Source organism: Alexandromys fortis, unplaced genomic scaffold (genome assembly GCF_014885135.2).
Source record: "Alexandromys fortis isolate MF-2015 unplaced genomic scaffold, M_Fortis_MF-2015_v1.1 scaffold_45, whole genome shotgun sequence".
Taxonomy (NCBI): domain Eukaryota; kingdom Metazoa; phylum Chordata; class Mammalia; order Rodentia; family Cricetidae; genus Alexandromys; species Alexandromys fortis.
The window spans coordinates 1224328-1230327 of record NW_026067926.1 but is presented as its reverse complement, the minus strand read 5'-3'; the positions used below and the strand labels follow the sequence as shown (position 1 = coordinate 1230327).

Sequence of the window (6000 nt, the reverse complement as noted above, 5' to 3'; positions counted from 1 at the left end):
TCAAAAAACCAAAACCCAAACCCACAAATGCTGCTGATGTCCCAAGTGGAAAGTGCAGAAAAAGAAAAGTGCATAAAAATTTCAGAAAACTGCATGGCTGGAACGTCCTTCAATCTGAGGTAAAGGCCCAGAGGGAACGGGGACAACCGAAAAGTGGGGTGAGGCCTACACTGGGGTTAGTCCTGTCCTGTGAGGGGCTGTGGGCCCCCGAGGGCGTCTGGACCGAAATACCACTGGCTACAGGTTGGGGTGCCCTTGGGCCTCTTCCCAAACTTCCTGGTTTATCAAGGCTGCCTCTTTGCTGGCCTGGGAGGAAAGTTCCAGCACCTGACCAAAGATCCTGTAGAGCTCTAGGTCCTTCTTGGTAATCAAGTCCCTGAGTTCCTCCAGCAGGCGTGACACCTGCGCGCTGGCATCTGGGGAGGAGATACCCAGCTCTCCCAGGAGCTGCAGGGTGGTCTTTAGGGCCGGCTCCAGATCATCTAGGAGTTCCTGCCCACATCCCTGCATGTGGATGGCCTGCACGGGCAGCTCATGTCGAGTGGTGTCCAAGGCTGTGGCCAGTGTCTTGTATTGCTCCTTGAAGGGCTTTGCTACAGCCTGGAGAGGACCCAGCACCTCCATCTGGGCATCCAGGATGGTAGCCAGCTCCTGATGTTTCTGCTGGAGCAGCAGCTGGCGCCGCAGCTCCAGCACCTGCCGCTATAGACACTCCTTCTCACGGCATAAGGCCGCCAAGTCCTTCTCAGCCTTCTCCTCCAGCAGAGTCAGGTTGTTTTCCATCTTCACAGACAGCAGGGTCAGCAGCAGTGTCTGCGACTCCATCATGTCCATGATGGTCTGCAGATCCTGTCTCTTCTTGGGAAGGCGTGTCTTTTTCTGAGTGGTAAAGGACATGGGACTTAGCTTTCTTTGACATTGTCCTGTCAAGCTGGGGAGCCGTCCTGAACATGCTTGTGTCTTTGATGGATGAGAGGTCTAGGTAGGGCGGGGCTGTGCTGTGCCCTTCCAGCATGGTGGACTGCAGGCCTCCTGTTCCCATCACCAGAGAAGAATGCCACGGTCAGTGCCATTGGGCACACACCCCTTGGTTCAATACAGCTTGGGGCCACCAGGACTCTTTCTTCCAGGGTGTGTGGGTGCTAGACTCTCAGGCCTGTGAGCCCCACAGCTGAGGCTAGGGGCATCTTCTCAGGTCTCTTGTTCTTGGGCATAGACTACAGAACCGTGAGCTCGATAGCCTCTTTAATTGCCTTGTTTTTAATAAATTATTTACTGTGTTGAGTGTGACTGTTTGGGCTGAGGTCCTTCCATGCTGGTCCTAGGGATTGAACTCAGGTCACCAGGCATGTAGCCATCTTTGCTGGCCGAGTCATCTCCAGGAGTCATTTCCTTTAACCTCTGGCAGGAGGAACAAACGCTGTGGCCACAGATAGATCGAAGTCCATGCTGGCCTCCAAGCTCCCCCAGGATCACAAGTATCTATTGTACATCTCAAAACCTCCACCATAACCCGCTGGCTTCCCGCCTCCCGAGAGTCCCTCCTCCCAGGTACCCATTAGGTCTCTCTTGAGAGCAAGGTTTTCCCCTCTGTCCCAGATATCCATTGTCACTATTTCCCTGCTATGTTTCTCTATTCTGTATCTCTTGCTATTCTCTCCCACTCTGATTTCCTGGCCCTGGCCATGTCCAGCCTGCTAGCCGTGTTCCATTTACTTCTTTCTCTCTCTGCTCTGGAATCTTCCAGATGCCTCTGGCTCTCCTATCTACAATAAAAACCTTAACCATATCGTGGAGCGGTCATATTGGCAGTTTCTTTACTGCACCTCCCTGGCCTACACACACCCTCGACCTCACAATATTGAACCAGCCGTGTTAATGAGAATCAGCGTGGTGGTGGTGCATTCAGAAAAAGTAGGAGACTTAGCAAAGTGGTCTTGGGCTTTGGTGTTAGTGTGAGCAAGCAGCGTGTCTCCTGTACCAGCAGTGGGTGAGCCGTTCCCTGATTCATTGTTCGCCGCCACAGCTAACAGGGATCAGCTATATAAATGATTTAAAAACAATGAAGCCGAGTTTCCATCCGAGTGCCGCACACATTCAAACCCGTCTGGTGTCCCAGGCTTCCTACGAGAAGAGGTCTCTGGGCTTCCTCTGCGATACTGTTTTGTGTCAGTGTTTGCATGTTTTATTTGCTACATACACACCCGGACTCTGTCTTCTGACACCCCTTGAGTTATTACTTTCTAAATCTCCAGCTGGGCCGCAAGTCCTAGTAAAGCAGAGAACTGTTGACTTACAGCGTCCTTCCCAGGGAGAGGAACGAGGAAGGCGAAAGTGTTTAAATCAAATGCGCTTGCTGATGGAGTCCTAGCCCAGGAAGACGAATACCACAGAGCTCACATCAGCAAGAAGAGCTTTGTGTGTGTGTGCGCGTGCGCGCGCACGCGTGTGCATGTGTGTTAGATAGTATCTGATTCCCAGGAAGGTTTTCATGCTAAGGGGGAGAGAGCAGATTTCAGCCATCCTGCAGCAGAGCCCAGCATGTGTACTTTCCAGTCTCTTCACATGCATGGCTCAAGCGCTTCTAGAGGGGCTCAGCGCCCAAGGACTGGACATTCCTGGGCGGCAGTGGGCTGCATAGGATGTCTGTGGGGAACGGACGCTTGCGCTTCTTCCTCTTCAATTGGAGGACACCAACATGCTTCTTGCTGTTGTTGCTTAATTTCCAAATTATTAGATTCAGGATTTTTCTGTTTGTTAATAGACTGCATTCTAAGGTGCAATTAAGATGTCATCCTTGCCTGTCAAGACATGTTTTCCGATCTTTTCCCCTGGGTCATTTCTGCAACTCTTCTGCCTCTGGGACTTCCTCAACCTTTCCCCTCTTTCGTTTCTGTCCTATTCTCTCCCTCACTTTAATCACCCACTAAGGACAGACTTTGAGTCTAGTTTGGTGATTGTCCATGGACCACGGTGCCTAGTACAGTTCCTAGTGTCTCGCAGATCTTTACGATTATTACTATGGTGATGACCTTGGTTATCTGTTAGTTGGATGGAGTAACTTAATGAAAAGTCCTAACAGAGGTACAGATCTACATCTGGGTCCCTGAGTAAAGAAGACCTGGGGGTGTCCATGTCACCCTGTGCTCCCAAATATCTCTACTCCAATGAGCAAAGAGTTTGGTTTATGATATGAAAGAGGACGGAAGGAAACAGCCCCTTCTAGAATCTAGAGTTTCCTTAGAGGTATGGAGAAACCCTTTCCCTGGGAATTGTTAGTTGTTAGTTGGGGAAAATGCTATTGATCTGTCATGACCTGTTGTTTAGTAACAGTGGCTTTCTGAGAATGGACACTTATGCCTCCCCAGGTATCCCAGCCTTCGCTAAAATAGCCCGATCTTTGGACTGTCCCGCAGAAGGGTCCGATGAGGTCCTGTGTCCTGCCCCAGGAAACATAGATCTCATAGCAGGTGTTGACTCAGAGAATGTTCTAGATATCAGCATCACTGAGGGCTGGCTTCTTGTCAGGTTCCTTCTGCTCAGTAGCTCCCCAGCCCGAGCCCCTTGGACGGGCAGCTGCCTTTTAGACTCACTGGAGAGCCTTGGTTTTACAGCTCAGGCACCTTCAGCAGCTTCGCACTAGGCATAAAGTTAAGTTCTTTAACTCTTACTAAGGTTAGAAACCCTGTCTGATCCTCATCTATGGCCTCCTCAGAAAGATTAAGGTCAGGGCTGTGGGGACTGGATCTTACCTCTGATAACCGCAGGGGAAATGTGAATCAAGAATTTTGTTTCAGACAGCCAGCTCTGTCTGCTAAGGTATAAAGAAGACAGTCAGCCACATCTAGGGACCCACTCACTGTTGGGGGCTTGTTTATAGGTGGGCGGGGCATTAGGAAGAATCCGAGGGGGCGGAGTGGGAAGCAAGGTAACCGGATTGGGTGGAGGATGAGGTTCAGTGTTTGTTTTTTTCCAGGTCATTGCTGTTCTTAGATAGATGTGCCTTCTTCTGTGTTTTAGACACTGTTTCTCTCTTTCTAATTATGTTGATGAATGCCAGCACCTACTGTCAGCCTGAGGCAGAGAAGATCAGAGTGTGTGGAACAGTGCTTGGCTCTGTTCCCGAGGAGGGTGGGGTGCTAACACCTGGCACAGGGTGCGGAGCCGTTGCCTGGGGCGAGTGTTGTTTTCTGCCGTGTTCTGTTTGGCTTCTGCTCTTGAGGAAAACTGAGAGATGTGTGTTGTCAGACTGGGTCAAGGACAGATGAGGTCCATTCTAGGAGCCAGAAACCTGACTTTGTCCCTTGTGGTGACTTGGACAAAGTAACTGGACACTGGGCGGGTGATTGGACAGACGGGATAGGCTTAGATTTCTTTGAAATTCCTTAGCGTTTAAGTCATGTCTATTATTCCTTAAAAACGGCGGCGGGGCGGCGTGTGTGGACGAACACAGGATAGACGGGACACGCGCAAAGGAAGGACAAGACACGCGGTTCCCACGTGGGCAGTTTAATGGGGAGAGGGAAACACGATAAGGGCGGGACGTGCAGACACACGAGGAAAAAGGGGCAAGAGAGAGAAACCTCGTGGAGCGCTCGCTTTTAACTGCGGGCGCAAGGTTATCTGGGAGTGATGGTCTTCACCTGGGCGCGCCAGCGCGCCCAGGTGAAGGGAAGTCTGGGAGCTGTAGTTTCCAAGGAATAACAAGGAGTCCTTAAGGCTCCTTAGATTATATAGCATCTATTAACTATAAAGACACGTCATATTAAAATTCTGTGGAGTATCAAAGAGGTCCCGGAAGCCATATAAAACCCTTGGTCTCGTGTTCTGAAAGGCATAATTTATGGGTTTATTTAAAGACAAATCAATCGTTTTAGTAGTGATTTGGGAACTGAAACAGGGAGAGACTCATTCAGAAAGGAGGGATCCAGAAAATCTCAGAAAGGGGTTGATATTTGGCTTGGCTACCAGACAAGTAGGAGGTAGGTAGTTGTATTGGCTTGTTTTTGTTTTGTTTGTTTGTTCTGTCATTTTATTATCTCTCGGACATTGGGTGTTGATTTTTATAGTTATTATTTTCTTGTTATTCTTACAGTATTAATAAGTAATAAGAAAGCATGTCTTACAGAGGAGAGAATGGACATGTCAGTAAAATAAGGAATAGGAGCATGTCCTTCTCCTTCTGTCGTCTGTCCTATCCAACTCTGTTCTCCTGTGCTATCTCCTGTGTGTGTGTGGTGGCACATGCACATGGCTATGCATATACATGCATGGGAGCCTTGGGATCACCCTGGTTGTTCTTCCTCAGGAACTGTCCACCCTTCCCCCTTCATTGACCTCTCCCTCTTTTCCTTTCTTCCCTCCCCTCCCTCCCTCCTTCTTTTTTTCCTCCGAGGGTTTGGAACTTCTCAGGTAGGCTAGCAGATCAAGAATTTGCCTGACCTAAGATTTCAAGCATGCACTACCCTGCCTAGCATTTTTTTCTGTGTGTTGTTGGGCATCAAACTCAGGCCCCGGTGCTGGCAAAGCAGAATTTTGCCAGCTGAGCTAACTTCCCATTAGGGAGACCCAGTTCCTTAAAGAAGATCTAGCTGTCTGTAGCGGGTTATATGACATGAACTGAACTCTGGTACTGATTGACATAAGTCTAGTGGAGATTAACAGCAGGCTGACAGTGGGTACAACTGGAAAAAAATCCATAGTTTATTAAGCAAAGAGATTCAGAAAGACAAACCCCACCATGCTCTCTCCCGTATGTGGATTCCTAGCCTGCAATGTGTATGTGGTCAATCTCATGGGTGCAAATGATGTAAAAGCTAAACATCTAGAAGGAGATCAAGAAAGGAGAAGAAGAGGTGGTGAGGAAGGAAGAGGCGACAGGGACAAAATGACTGTGGGACATGAAAGAGGATACTCAGACTTGGGAGGTGGAAGTTACAGGGAAGGTGATACGGCAGGGATACAGGGGGAACTCTACTAAAACACACTTTGCTTGAAAAT

General features: G+C 49.2%; 1 protein-coding gene and 1 pseudogene across 1 annotated transcript in view; one reads left to right on the top strand and one right to left on the bottom strand.

Moving 5' to 3' along the window:
* The window catches only part of Hs3st4 (heparan sulfate-glucosamine 3-sulfotransferase 4), a 420963-nt gene that overhangs the window by 374549 nt on the left and 40414 nt on the right, over positions 1-6000 (top strand). The window lies entirely within an intron of this gene.
* LOC126502358 (HAUS augmin-like complex subunit 8) lies at positions 110-1042 on the bottom strand (annotated as a pseudogene).